This window comes from Corvus cornix, chromosome Z (assembly GCF_000738735.6).
Source record: "Corvus cornix cornix isolate S_Up_H32 chromosome Z, ASM73873v5, whole genome shotgun sequence".
Taxonomy (NCBI): domain Eukaryota; kingdom Metazoa; phylum Chordata; class Aves; order Passeriformes; family Corvidae; genus Corvus; species Corvus cornix.
The window spans coordinates 4,101,715-4,116,599 of record NC_046357.1 but is presented as its reverse complement, the minus strand read 5'-3'; the positions used below and the strand labels follow the sequence as shown (position 1 = coordinate 4,116,599).

The window sequence follows — 14,885 nt, the reverse complement described above, 5'->3', positions numbered from 1 at the left end:
GTTGAATTTGCTCACAAAATCTGCCCTGAGATTGAAGAATGAAGGACAGAACCATTTTGTCCCATTTTTTTACGTAAACTTGCACAACTGGAGACAGATGAATCCTGAATTAGTTTGGAAGCATCGCAAATTCCCAGCCATGTACATATTGTATTACAAGAAAAACCAGCAATGTTGGCTTGGACCATTTGTAAAACAGCAAGGAAGACATTTACCTTAATTTGAGATGAGGATGTTGACTGTTTTTCATGATAGCACGATATCTGGAGTTCAAGGCTCTTGTTTTAATATATAGGCATGTAAGTCTGAATTAAGCACCAAAGACATAATGAAGTCTTTAATGTCTTATTGCCCACAGGCATTGAGTGGAATTATCTTAATTTGCACTTCACGTAAAATCAGTTTGTAAATAGGAAAATGGTGACAGAAACTGGCTTTAGAAACTTACCGGTTTTACTGTGTTGAGTCACTTCTTCACTGTTTCAAAATAACATCAGAGTGGTACAGAACACTTGGACCTAGCAGACCATATCAGAGGCTGTTCTATTTTTATATTTTATTTTTAACCTCCTTTACTATTTATTGTGAAAAATACCAGGACACTGCTCCTAACTGACCACTATGTTAGGCATTTTCCTATTCTATTTACCATATTCAAAAGCCTTTTTTTTCTTAAACAGAGTTACCTTCAATGTGTATTTCTTAGGCCATTGTTAGTATGTTGCATTACCTTTACAGACATATAGAATAAGCAACTTAGTCAGAAGCTGCAACTAAATAAAACCCAGTGGCATTCAAGAATTCTGCTGGCCCTAAATCTTGGGAGACTTTGAACTGGTAGGTAGAAATTGAGAAGATTTATTTTCTCAGGCTTTCAGAAGTGTTCTGTGTTTGCTTCAGCTGGCACTTGAAGAAGATAGTGATGGCAGTCAGATGAAGTCCCAGGTGACTGGAAAAAGGGAAACATGGTACCAATCCTAGAAAAGGGTAGAAAGGACCTTGGGACCTACCAACCTGTCAGCCTCACCTCTGTGCCTGGGAAGATCATGGAACAGATCTTCCTGGAAGCTGCGCTAACGTACATGGAAACATGCCTTAAATCAAGAGGTGATCCAGGACATCCAGCTTAGCTTCACCAAGGGCAAGTCCTCCCTGACCAACCCAATGCCCTTCTATGATGGAGTGACTTTTCCACATCAGTGGAAAAGGGGAGGGCTATGGATGTCATTTATCTGGACTTCTGTAAAGCCTTTGACACAGTCTTCCACAACATCCTTCTCTCTAAGTTGGAGAGAGATGAATTCAATAGGTGGACTGTTTGGTGGATAAGGAATTCATTGGATGGTCATATCCAGTGGGTAGTGGCCAACTGCTCAAAGTCCCAATGGACATCCGGGACAAGTGGTGACAGTCAGAGGTTCGTATTGGGACCAGTGTTATTTAACATCTCCATTAATGGCATAGAGGGGTCAAGTGCACCCTCAGCAGATTTGCAGATGGCCCCAAGCTGAGTGGTACAGTTGACATTCCTGAAGGATGGGATGCCATCCAGAGGGACCTGGACAAGCTGGAGAAGTGGCTCATGGGAACCTCATGAGGTTTAACAAGACCAAGTGCTGGTGCTGCACCAGGTCAAAGCAAACCTTGGTATCAATCTAGGCTGGGGATGAACAGGTTGAGAACATCCCTGAGAGGACTTGGGGGTGCTGGTGGGTGAGAGGCTGGACGTGACCCAGCCATGGGCACTCACAGCCCAGAGAGCCAAACGTGTCCTGGGCTGCATCCAAAGCAGCGCAGCCAGCAGGGCCAGGGAGGGGATTCTGCCCCTCTGCTCTGCTCTGCTGAGACCCCACCTGCAGTGCTGCATCCAGCCCTGGGGTCCCAGCACAGGAAGGACATGGAACTGCTAAAGCAAGTCCAGAGGGGAGGCTACCAAGTTGATGAGAGGGATGGAACGTCTCTTCTATGAGGAAAGAATTGGGATTGTTTAGCCAGGAAAGGAGAAGTCTTCAGGATGACCTAATTGGAGATTTCCAGTATCTGAAGGAAACCTACAGGAGAGATGGAGAGAGACATTTTACATGGTGTCTTGGTTTGAGACAAATTTGGAGGAATATCCAAATTTGAACATCCTTGGATAGAAGGCAGGTTACAGCCAGCCCTCCCCCACCAGGTTCAGGAAAAAAAAATTTTCTTGGAGGAACGTGATGGAAAAAACCTATTTATTTAACAGACACACGGGAAAAGAATAATAATGCTAAATAATAAAACCTCTCGCTGTGGAGAGAAACCTGCTAAGATTTTAGAGTCCTTTCTTTGGGCGTGGTCTCTCTCCTCCTCTTTGGAGCTGGGTCAGCGTAAGCTCCCCTCTGGGCCAATGGTGTAGGGTCTCCCAGTGTGTTCTGATATTGTTGAACAGCTCAGAAGAGAAGAAGAAGAAGCAAAAGTCCCAGGGAAAAAACTTTCTTGCCTCAGCTTGCAGACTAGCTGAAAAGCAAAGGAGTTTAACTCTCCGTCTCTCTCCTGAGAAAAGGAGCCAAGAGCTGAGAAAAACCAGAAGGTGCTTTTTCCACTCTGACAGCAGCAGCAGCAGCAGCTATCTCTGTGTCCTTGGAGCACAAAGTGCTTTGAAAAGTTCATCTGGCTTTTTTTTTTCTTTCTCTCACACCTAGTTTTAAAGACACAGAAAGGCACAGGAATCGTGTCTGGGCATAGAGCGGCGATAGGGGATACACATCATACAGTCACCCCAAGACACATGGGCATGTAGTCAAAGGACAAGGGAAAATATGTTTAAACCAAAAAAAGGGTAGGTTCAGATAAGATATTAGGAAGAAATTCTTTGCTGTGATGAACCAGGTTGCTCAGAGTAGCAACCTGGTTGCTACTGTGGATACCCCATCCCTGGAAGTGTTCAAGGCCAGGTTGGATGGAGCTTTCAGTAACCAGGTCTAGTGGAAGGTGTCACTGCCCATGGAAGGGGGTTGGAACTGGATGATTCTTAATGTCCCTTCCAACCCAAGCCATTCTATAATTCTACAGTTCTTAGATTTCAGGTGCGCCTTTGTATTTACTGTATTTTTTAAAGAATTCTCCCTGGCCTGGAGACTGGGATGATAGCATGGACCTCACAGTGTCACTCATGCAGATTAATTTTGTCTGAATTGCACATTAGTGTGAGTGACTCAGCAGAGTTTGACCACAACCAGGTTATATTGTCTGCTATGTGATTTCTCTGCATAGCTTTGGGGTAGGACACTTTTAACTGCCTGCTTACAGAAAATGGGTGAGTACAAGATTCCCTCAAGTAGGAGCTGAAGAGAAATGGACAGCCTTAGGGAGGAAAAGAATAGAAAAAGTGTGTTGAGGAGAAAAAATGTAGTGGAAATGGAGAGAGAAAGGTGATGAGAGTTGACATGAGAGATGTTGACATGAGCGATAAGAAGTGAATGATACTAAATTATGAAAGTGATAAACACAAATGGATGGAAAACAGGAAAAACACAGGTAACAGTGTCAGGGTAATAATCTGTTCAGTGTGCATGCACTGACCTGTGTTTCTATCACTGTTACCAGGATTATTATATTTCTCAGAGCTTGCCTGGTGAAATAGGCCCCTGAAGTTTGCATCTGGGGCGTTCAAGTTTCCCAGAACTTCTCCTTTGGAGAAAGAAGCTATTTATTGCTTGCAGCCATATTTTAGAGTAGCAGTAGAAATCATGGCAGAGCTGGTATGCTATTGATGTAAGTTGTCCTCCTGTTTTAAATAAGAAACACAATGAATTGTTTTAAAACATCATGAACTCATACTAAAGATGCATAGGACTGAATCTTCAGAGCTTAACAGCAGCAAATCAGTGGTAAATCACCAAGTGGCAATAACACAATTGTTCTTGATCATTTTTCCACACCCTAAATATAGATGTAAAGCCTTACTGTAGGCATCACCAATGTAAAATGTGACTTTGAAGTTATGATTAAGAAAAGACAAACAAACAAACCCCAGAAGTACATCTGCCTCCCCTTCAGAGAGTGGGGTTTTTTGTGTAATCTTATCTCTGGAGTTGTCAGTCTACCAAATACTAAATTTGCTCGAAGTTATTACTTTAACACTTCTTTCGGTAGAAATTATATTAAAATCTATATTATTTCCCTTTGCCCACAGTTATGTTTGCACTTCAAAGTCAATAAAATCTTACAGCAATAAAATCCTGAGCAATCTTAAGTTCAGGCAAGTACAAGGGACTTTGTGTGCAACTTCAGATTAAATTGAAGTTCTAACTCAACTTCATTTTGCAGTAAATTTGGATAAAGTAACTAATATAAGCTGTAGTGCCCATAAATAGGATACATTTTAGTCAAGGCTCTAGAGACACAATTTAAAGTGAACGGCTCTGACATTAATAAGTTAACATACACTCCTACTTATAAGAAATTTTTAAGTACTCTACTAGAGGCAAATGATACCTAACCCAGGGCATCCTTTCCTCTCCAGTCCTTTATGATGTGAAAGTACAAAGCGTAGGTCAGGTATAGGCAAATTGTGTGTTCTTGGGGTAAGAGCTGTGAGGATTTGATTTTTTTCCCATTAACTTGTTTAGGTGGCCCATATAACAGAATAATTGTAGTTTACTGCATGGATAATATTACTATTGGAGAACATAGTGAGAAATGGTGCAGAAATGTTGGTTATACCATGTGGAGCTTTAGCAGGGTGTTAAGGCTCCAACTCAAAGCTGGCTGTTCTTTTTTCTGCAGGCCTGCTCAGTGTGCTGTCCTTCTAGGGCTTGATTTCTGGAGTTCTGCTATCTCTGTGTCCATGTTGGACACAGCCTCCACTGCTTTGTGCTTTCCCAGAACCTGGTTCATATGAACAGACTCTGCAAGAATTAACACAGCTCTAGCTTGAGCCAAAACTGATGATCTTTGTTGCACCAGAGCTGGCTTTGCTACAGATACCCTTGTGCTGTTGCATGCAGCATTCCCAAGAGAAGAAAGGTGACCAGGAACACCATGTTTGGATCTGCTAGCACAGGCTCAGACAGGGGCTGTTCTGGCTCCTCACAGCACTGATGCAGCAGCCATACTTACGTAAATTAGCCAGTAATTTATAAATTATGCTCAAATTAGTCCATATTTGAGCTAATAAGACTTTGTCAAACCACGTTCAGTCAACAGCATGGCAATTAGGGTGTTTCTATTCCTGCTGCCTTCTTAATCTGCAGCCTGAATGTTTCAGGGGTGTCTCAACAGCACTAAAGCCCAGTTAAAAGCACCTTGAGGGGTCTAACTTGTCCACAATTGACCTGCACTTGTAGGGCATAGGGGTCCAGATAACATGTAGTATAGTCCTTTCATCTGCCCAATTCTGTTCGGGATCTATTTCTTTTCCCCAGAAAGCACACTGAAATTTAGAAGACCAGCTCTGTACAGTGGCTGCTTGAAGGTGTTGAGATGAGTGGGAGGTTTGTGAAGAGCAGTCATGACTCAGCTCCTAAGGTAGGACACCCTTCCTGGAGAAACACAAGCAGTATGGATTGGATGGACAGGGCAGAGAATTAGAACACTGCTTCATGCTCACTCAGACCGGTGCTGTGTGGAGCTTTTTTTTTTGAATATTTTACTCATTGCTGCTGCTCTCAGAAAGGCATGTGTTGGGCACTGCTGCCTCAGGCTAGGCAGAAGCAGAGTAGTGCACCATGTGGTTCACCCTCACTGTGATTGTCCTGGATTTAGCTAGATGCTGTACAGCAGACAGAAATGCTGCTCTCCTCATCTTTTTCTTTGGCCTCAGATTCTTCTTGGATCTCATAGCTGTTCCTGGGAATAGTATGTTGCGGTCTTCTGTGTGTCATACTTCATAGTAAGGGTCATTACTGTTCAAGAAAGATAGCCTAACTAAAACAATGAGACTCTTATTTGATGATGCTTCTTGCTTTCATAGAATCATAGAATCCTTTAGGTTGGAAAATGCCTCTAAGATCATCAAGTCCAGCCATATCACCATTGTGTCACCACCAAGCCATGTCCCCATGTGCCACATCCACACGTTTTTTGAACACTTCTAGGGACAGTGACACTACCACTTCCCTGGGCAATGCTTGACAACCCTTTCTGTGAAGAAATTTTTCCAAATATCCAGTCTAAACCTCCCCTGGTGCAACTTGAGGCTATTTCCTTTTGTCCTGCCACTTTGCTACCTGGGAGAAGAGCCCCACCTGGCTACGCCCACCTTTCGGGCAGTTGTAGAGGGCAATAAGGTCCTTCCTGAGCCTTCTCTTCTACAGGATAAGCAACCCCAGCTTACTCAGTTGCTTCTCATCCGATTTTTGCTTTTTATCACATTAAACTGACAAGCAAAAATGAACTGGAGTGTGTTAACTCAAGAGCTATTAAATGATGTGGCACTAATGATGTCTACTGAAAAAGCTAGAAGTACTAAGGCAAATTCCTCTTTTGTTTAAATTGCTATAATTTTGACCAGACTGTAAATTACAGAGAGAGTGTCTGATTTAGGGGGTGACATACACATTTGTCCTGGATTTAGCTAGATGCTGTACAATTTGCTGAAAGCATATTGTTTGCCTGGTGATACTGTGCATAAGCAGAGAACAACCTCTCTTGTGGCAGGAGAGCCTCACTTGAGCAAAGCTTTCTGCTGAGGGACCTGAAGAAAAAAAGAACAAAAGCAGTATAAATGGGATAATAGTAGTTTTTAATGGTAGTACACAGAAGGAGAAGGTCTAATCCTGTATTAATTGTCATAACAGATGAATGCACACCCTAACAGAACAATGTAGTTTTCTGTCCTTGTAACTGATAAATGCTCTTTTTTCAGGTGGAATCTTTCCAAATACAAAATAAAAATTTTACCTGAGAGGTTATTGCTTTGGTGTTCAGGAAGGAGGAAAGGGGATAAATCTTACAGATTTGCTTACCTTAGCAGGCTTTACCAGGCCTCGTTATTCAACTCGACAGCTGAATGTGGACAATTCCATTAACCTCAAATATTACCAATCCATCATATCATGTGTTCCACTGCACTACTGCTGTTGTGCTTCTGCAGTAATATAGAGGCTGTTGGCAGAGTGGAAGTTCTGCTAATTAAACAAACACATCACCAGTCTCTGAAAAGCATCAATATTAGAAGCCTATACATACTTTCCTCTATCTAATATTTTGTGTCATAAATTAGTAATTTTTTCATATAGGGGAAAAGTACATAATGAAAAACTGTCTCATGAAGATTTCATGGGTAGGGGTTTGGTTTGGCTCTGTAAGTATCAAAACGACTGCTTTTTCTGGAATTAATATTTGAAAAAGGCAAGTATTATGCAAATTATATTGCAGAATATATGTACTTGGTTTAGTTTTGGTTTGGGGTTTTTTAGATTTTATTTAGAAGGTCAGATGTACTAGCTGATATAACTTCAATTGTTCAACTGTTTCAGCTTGGTTTTTGTTGTTTCTTTTCTTTTCTTTCTGTAGTGATTTAATTACCTTAGGAATTGATATTTTGGGACAAAAAGAAAGCTCTGTGTTTCACATGAAGTATCATAGTTTGGGTTTTTAATTTCAAACAAATGGCATGAGACTCAATTTTAAATTTGTTTCTCTTTCAAGACTGAACTGTGTGAGTTCCACATATATCCTTTTACTGGAGTTATATGTAAATATATAACAAATATATATACAAACATCTGCTGTGAGCAATGAGAGGAGGGCTGTGGAGATATGGCTATACATATATGCTGTAGCATACATATGTTTGCAACACTATTGTATTACCTGAGGTAGGATGAGTCACGTAATCAGAGAAAAAACAAAGGCTCTGGGGAGACCTTCTAGCAGCCTTTCTGTACCTAAAGTGGCCTACAATAAAAGCTGCAAAGAGACTTTTAATAGGGGCAGGCAGTGACAGGACTAGGCATCCTTTCAACTAAAAGAGGACAGGCTTAGATTGGATATTATGAAAAAATTCCTTACTGGAGGCGTGGTGAGGCGCTGGAACAGGTTGCCCAGAGAAGCTGTGGATGCCCCATCCATGGCAGTGTTCAAAGCCAGGCTGGATGGGGCTTTGAGCAACCTGGTCTAGTGGGAGATGTCCCTGCCCATGGAAGGGGTGTTGGAATTATATGATCTTTAAAGCATCATCCAACCCAGACCATTCTATGATTCTATGAAACACAAATTACTAAGTCTATCACTCCCCTTGCTCCAGGTCTCCTCCAGTGTCTGAGTTACTGCAGGGTCATTGTTTATCCTAGAACTTTGGACAGAATATACAAAGAATAGACAGTTGTTCTTGATAGTAACTTTTAAAATCCTCAGTATATTTACAAATCTCATTTTTAATCTTTAATTCCTGTCATCAAGGATTTCCCATCTCATTCACTTGCACGGCCTGTTTGCACACAGTGTGTGAAAACAAATGATGAAAACGGGCTTAGAGATACTGAGCTGTCTGCTATAATGGTGTAAGATATTTCTACACACAATGAGAATGTGTCTCTGAGTTTTTCAAAAGAAGATTTCAGCACTTTGCTTAGGCTCCTTGCAAATGTCAGTCCTCTGAGCTTTAATGAGGCAATAACTAGGTTGAGAACAAAGCTTCTGGTAATTCTGGTGATATAGTTGAAGTAAATATAAGGGGCTGTGTTGGGTGGAAGTAGGAGACATGTTTCTCTGGAAAAAATATTTGTGTCAGAAAAAACATTAGGCAATGTGAACTAAGCTTTTCACCACCTGCATGTGTTTTTGGAAAACGTACTTAAAAACAATAAACTGAAAATAGAAGGTAGCATCCCACAGAATACAATGGACATTCAGGAGTGTCTGCACTGTTCAGGGGGAATCTGTTCTGTACGGCCTTGTTGATAAACCCTGGATGAAGGCTGGATCCCTGTTAAGTCTACTGCTGTCACAAATCAGAGAGATGGTGTTCATTAGGCAAAGCACTTTAGACCAAGATGTCAGGCGTTCTTTTTCCCCTGCCACCCCCTGCACTCAGGAGTTCCTGACAACTGGGGAGAAGAGAAGGTTGTTGCAAGGGAGAGTGAGTTGTTTTTCATTTTCAGAGACTCATGACTCAGAACCCTGGGACAATGTGTGTGTATTTGTACAGATTTAGAACCAGTACATGGCTTGTCAGGAAAGAGTTTTACTTTGCATAATATTTTTTCCATCATAAGCTTAACAGTATTAAAACAAGAATTGTCTTAGTTTACTTGATTTTTGGCTATGACTTATCTGGCCAGCCTTTTGAAAGGTGTGAATAGTTTCCATGTATGCAATTGCCTGTGAAGCTGCTAAATTCTTATTACAGGCACAAAGAGTGAGGTGAGTCTTGTGAAGTATAAATACCCCTAGAGTAGATGTGCTTACATCAGAATTAGTCATTTTAGGTCCCCAGAAAGGGAGAGTGTGAAATAAGTAAATCACATGCAAAGGTGATAGTTTCTCTTCATTAGCACAAATGTGTTTTGAGTTGACCTGAGGTTCTTTCATGCAGAAACTGGGATTTCCTGGGGTCAGCATCCCTGAAACCTGCGCAAACCTTAAGGCATTCACCTCATACTGATGAAATGTATTTGATTGCTGAGCCAAACATGAGGCTTAAAAAACCCCCCAGTTTCTGTTAGCATACAGAGATTTCTGCAGCAACTTTACTATACTTTGGCTGCTTCATGTTAATTTCTTTTTCTCTTCTGTTTCCTTTGCTTTGAATCCTCTTCTTTTCAAGGCATTGTACTGTAAAAATGAGAAAAGTAATCTGTATGCTGATGGCAGGTCTAATGGCATGAAGGGTTTCAAGGGTTTCAAAAAGGGTTTTAATCTTCTTCAGTGAACAAAAGCTGATTTTCATGTCTAGTAACAGGGAGGTTTTTTATAGGCTTTTAGTGACAATATGATGGTGTTGCAGAAGACTGTGTAATGATGACAAAGCTTAATTCAAAGTATTCATGTAGATACAAAGAAGATGTGGTGTTTTGGTGGGAATGCTGGAGTTTAAATGTGCTTATGAACAAAGTCAAGACAAATAAAATGCCCTTTTTAAAAGCAAAAAAATTAGGTATCAATGGAAAATTGCACTTGAGATGGTGGAATTTGCCATCAGTTATTTATTTGGGCCAGTATATTCATATAATTCTTAAAAAAGGATGAACAAGACAGTTTTTGGAGATTTGGAAGTTCAGCTCTTGTGGTGCACTAGCACCTGTTTATGGGATGATTCTTCTTAAGGGTCAATCCTTTAAAAAACTTTGTAAACACTTTGGTCTTCTTACCACTTGCAGCTTTTCTATAATTATCACAGTGTCTGTTTGTGCATATGTTGAGTGGGAGGTTCATAGCTGTTCCTCAATTACCTATTATGAACACTCCTATTTTTATAGTATTGCATTTATTTGCCGGAGGTAGTTCTGCAAGTTTCTAAACCATTTTCTGTGCCTTTGCTTTCTGCAAGTTTCTAAACCATTTTCTGTGTCTTTGCTTTGTTCTGAATGTTTTTATGTTATGCAGGTAAGAACAGGAGGCATAGAGCCTTAATGAATCGGGTCTTCGTCCTATTTTTGGTCATCAAACCTCAGGAAAGTCCTATTCATCATCTGCAGTGTCTAGGGAATGGTGTTAATGACTGCATAGTTTGTATCATGTTCTGAGATTAATTTAGTTACTGCTGATGATGCTGCTTCAAAATAGCCTCATTTTGACTAAAGGACTTCAGGGATCACTAAATTTCAAAAGGCAATACAAGGTCTGAAGGAACCAGAATCAGCTTTGTTGTTGTTGAACTTTATGTTCACATTGAGTAAAAATTGAGCTGGGCTGATAAAATAGTAAAAGATGAATACAGGCAAAAGAAGTTACGATGCAATGCTATATTCTGTCTGTAGGGTAGGGTTTCTGAAGTGAGAAAGAGGATACTAAAACGGAGATAAAAATTATACATGTCTGTAGGGTATGCCCAGCCACTGCCCTGGGGGGATGTCTGCTGAGATTGCACAATCCCCAGCAGGACTCCCTGGGAAGGCAGCTAACCTTTTTACTCATGGCGAGAAAAGACAGACCCAGAATCCTCTGGGAGACCCTGTGCAGATCCTTTGTAACCCATTGGCCTTTACCCTCTGACACCCTCTGTATCCCTATAAAAGCTAGCCTTCTGTCCCAGTGAGGGCAGAGAGGGCTCGTCCCTAGCTTCCCCTTCGCCGGAGTACGCACCAGGTGTACGGGCCAACAATAAAGCTACCTTCATGCAGAACCAGCAACACGAGCCTCTCATCTCTCTCTGGTCTGGCCTGGAGGCTGCCCTGCAGAGCTGAGCTGAAATCACGAGCTGACAATCACTAAAGAGCTGACAGCTTCTGCACGGGCCCTCCTGCCAGCAGCTGAGGGAAGACACCGGGCCTTGGGAAGGCAATTCCTTTTGGGACCATCCCTCCGGACAGGTCACCTCTTCCTCGGTCAGAGCTACTGACCCCTCACCAGCTGTAATACATGTCCTGTTGCTCTAGGTAATGTGGGATAGGAGAAAGGAGAAAATTTAAAGTTGTGTCTGGGTAACGATAGAAAAAAAAAGAATTTTAGTTATAGCAAATTGTATTGGGATTTGAGTCCTGTTTTTCCAGAGAGTATGGTTGCGGTGAATTTTACATAGTCATCCGAACTTTGTGATCTCTGTCTGGGTTCATTTCCTAAACTACTTAAAACTCACTGAGTAAAACCTTGTGGTTTTTTTAAGTATGGAAGCTGAATCATGAACATTTGTCTTTGTGACAGACCAGTTTAGGTCAGCAGGACTCAGGATTTAGCACCAAAACTTTCCAGGGATGCCACAAAATATGCGTAAGTGCGGTTTCTCCTCATTTTTTTCTAAAATACAAATTATTCTCACTGCCTCTTATGATGTGTGGTAACTTTCATTCATGGTTACTTCTTCAATCTGTAACGCTTTTGCCTGGATAAAATTTTATTTTCTTACAATGCTTCTCATACCAAATAATGCCTTGAAGGTTAAAGCTGAAGAAATTGTTGTTATGCTCCCTAGAGCCAGAGCAAGAAGCATTTAATTGGTTGAGTCATATATAGAGACACATATATACATTTCTCTCTCTCAAATTGTCTTGATTTTAAAAACAATGTTCTATGAGTCAAAGGTATATAAAAAGTAATTATAGAGATTGAATGCTTTTCTATTATCTGGTTTATTTGATGACACAACACAATATAGGAGGAATATTAGGAACAAGAATTGTACAAGCCAGTGGTGAGTCCTCTGTTTTCCCCTGTATTCATTTGTGCTGCTGAGTTCTGGTTGTATTTTGTCAAACCCACTTAGGTTTGCAGCTGGCAAGGAATGGGTAAGACTGCCAAACTAAATCTAGATGTTACAGAAACTAGCACTGCAGATGGTACACCTCCTTACAAATACTTTGGCTTCTTTATGTTGAATAGGGGGCTGTGCACGGAGGTAGAAAGTGTGAAGGCGACAATGCAGTTGTCTAGGAAACAGGTTGTAAAGCTGGAAAGCACGGAAAAAGTGTCAGGCTGATCCTGTCATACTATCTGTGCCTCCATATTGTCACCCTGGTTCAGCTGAAAGCTCACTTTATTGTTCTGTGATTTGGGATTTTTTTGCAAACGGCTTTGCTCCTGCAGCGCTACTAGTACAAGGGAGGGAGCAGGAAGAGGTGGGGTGGGACAGACCTCAGCTGTGGGTTTGTCCCTGTGTTTTTAATATCCCTTCTAAATTTTCCTCTGTGGATTAGCATGGTCTAAGGAACGCTCCCAAGCTGTAGAGGGTTTCCTGCTCCTGCTGAGATAGCTGATATCCCAGACTGACTTGCCTTCTTCCAAGTGCTGTGTTGTTGTCCGTGGAGCAGTGAGGACTGATGGCTTTGGTGCCAGGGAGAGCTCCCAGAGCAGCTGGCTCAGAAGTGAACAAGGGTGACTTTGGCTTTTGGATGGGTGGTGTGCAATTGGTGCAGGAGCTTCCTCTGGTGCTGAGACCACATCTGGGAGGCAGTGCTTGTCCAAAAATACAGACTGAACAGGACTTTTCCTGCTTTACTATTACCATGCACAGTTTTGCTGTCACCATGAGGCAGTTGGGAGGCCCCTGTGCTGGGTACACTGAGAGAGAAAAACACTGCTTAGAGTTAGTATTCTTGTTCACTTCCTTACTTCTAAAAGGCAATTTCTCTTTTAGGGCTGAAACTGTTTCTGTTCCTATATCCAGGAATAGTCATTCGCTCTCCCTGTCCCCACTTTTGCTTCCAAATACAGTCAGAAAAATTGTCTGTTGCAAAGATTGGTTCTTCTTCCACACATCTGACTACTGACATATCTGAAATTCATGTTGTGCTTAAAGAATTTAGGTGCAACAAAACTTGACTCCTCTTCCACAAAAAAGACCCCTAAAGAACACCAGCTTTCATTCTTTTGTATCATTGCTTTTGGAGAGAGGTAACCAGCAATTCTTGTTAGAGATGAATATTTTTGGTTGTTAATGTGAAATTTAAGATATTTCAGAAGCAACGAGTAACATGTATTCGGCCATTTGTTTGTGGGCTTATTGAGCCTATATTTCAACTTAGAGTGGTGTTTCTTCATTGTACCCCTGGGTACCAGTTCTAACTTTCTCTCAGAAATGAAGCATCTGCATTCATTAAGCATTTCAAGTGTTATGTTGACTTTACAGAGGACTCTTTTGAAATGGAAAATTAGGCTTAGAGTTGTGTCTTTTGTTTTGTCTGAGAATTGCATTTTGTTCCTATGAGGATTGGTTCAGATCAAAGCTAGAAATTTCCCACCAGGGAATTCTTAATATTGTGATACCTGTCTTAACAGCCTGTACATTCAGTGTAGTTTTCTATAATTTTAATGTATCTGCATTGTCTGAATAACAAATTGGTTAGGTATTTTAGGTCACTAGGCTCCTTCATTTTGAAGGTATATTTTGGCTGACATAACTCACCATCTTCTTTTTCCTGTAATTTATATGCAGATTAAGTTATTTATAAGTGAAAATAAAATTAAATATGTAAACCACAGATCTGAACAACTTACAGAAAGAAGTGTCCAGAGCAGATATACCTTATCTTTTTTACAAATGATTAGTTTAAAGGTCAGAAAGCATCAGTACAGAACAAGTCATTTTCACTCAAAAGAACTTGGATTTTTTTTTTGTTCAGCTCAGAAATATAAACAATAGTAATGATTTCTGAAAATGAAAATGTTCTGAGTCAATTTCCTTACCATTTTTCTGATAAACTGAGATTGTGATTATAAGGGAAAGCAGACAGTTCTCTATAGATAAAGTACAAATAGTTTTTACTGTTCCAAGTCATTACTCCTTAGTGTGCTTCTGACCTCAAAGGTGAAGAAAAAACCTGAACAATAAAAGTAGTGAGAGGTAATGGTGCAAGGTGCTGGCAAGGATATTGAGTTTTCAGGGGAATTAGCTGGAATGAGTGAATAGGGCATTATAGCTCTAATCTCTATGATTGTAGACTTTTGGCTGCTGTTGCTTTGCTACCAGACTCTGATTGAGATATTTGGTTCAGAGGTCTGGCATTTCTTGAGCCTTCACTGCTCACAAACATGTTCTTTACTGATCTGTCTCAGCAGGATGAGTAAGGGTGTATTAAATTGCCAGCTCCAAGCACTGTGGTTAGATTACCCATTAGTGGTAACTGTGGGCTGTGCTTGGAAAACCAGTATGATTGAAAGGTATGTCTGCAGTAATATTTGTTTTTATCAAGCTATGAGCATCAAATCTTAAATTTGCATACCCATTCTTCAGACATACTGATGAGTATGCATTTTGCTTTGTGATGATCAGTTTTCAATTGGAGAATTAGGCTAAAATGAATTTTATATTTAGT

The 14,885-nt window shown here is 40.8% G+C and overlaps 1 long non-coding RNA gene across 1 annotated transcript in view; it reads left to right on the top strand.

Moving 5' to 3' along the window:
* LOC109144044 overlaps nt 1-14,885 on the top strand; it is a 34,881-nt gene that overhangs the window by 1,089 nt on the left and 18,907 nt on the right. The window lies entirely within an intron of this gene.